At 39.1% G+C, this 396-nt stretch overlaps 1 protein-coding gene across 1 annotated transcript in view; it reads left to right on the top strand.

Annotated features, from left to right (window-relative positions):
- LOC107625033 (thioredoxin-like protein 4B) overlaps positions 1–396 on the top strand; it is a 3,458-nt gene continuing 3,062 nt past the window's right edge. Inside the window, exon 1 of the mRNA XM_016327561.2 lies at positions 1–165. The gene's annotated coding sequence lies outside the window, so the exon portion shown is untranslated. The remainder of the gene's footprint in view (positions 166–396) is intronic.

Genomic DNA, 396 nt, shown 5'->3' with positions numbered 1-396 from the left:
CAAACACGACGCCGTTTAGAAGAGGGGTATTTCTAATGATAGGACAAGAACCCTTTTATCTTTCTTCTCTCTACCTCTCTTCTCCAGGTAGCCAGCCACTATTCTGTCATTCTTTTCCCCCAACCGCCGTGCGTTCGCCATTCACTTTTTCCGGTTGATATATATGTGAGTCGATTTTATGTTTCGTTTGATAAATTTGAAAATTGTTGCTTCTAATTGAACAATGGGGTTTAAATATTTTTGTTTACTTGATCTTAATGCTTATCTATCGGGTTGGTGTAGCATACATGTTCTTAGGCCCTGATGTGTTTCTGGTTTTTTTGGTTTGTACTGCTGGTTCTTGTTCTTGTGTTTTGACATGAACATCACCATCCTAGTATGGATCTCTGTGAGTGT

This window comes from Arachis ipaensis, chromosome B02 (assembly GCF_000816755.2).
Source record: "Arachis ipaensis cultivar K30076 chromosome B02, Araip1.1, whole genome shotgun sequence".
Lineage (NCBI taxonomy): Eukaryota > Viridiplantae > Streptophyta > Magnoliopsida > Fabales > Fabaceae > Arachis > Arachis ipaensis.
The sequence above is the reverse complement of the archived record's forward strand: the minus strand, read 5'-3'. Positions and strand labels throughout refer to the sequence as shown.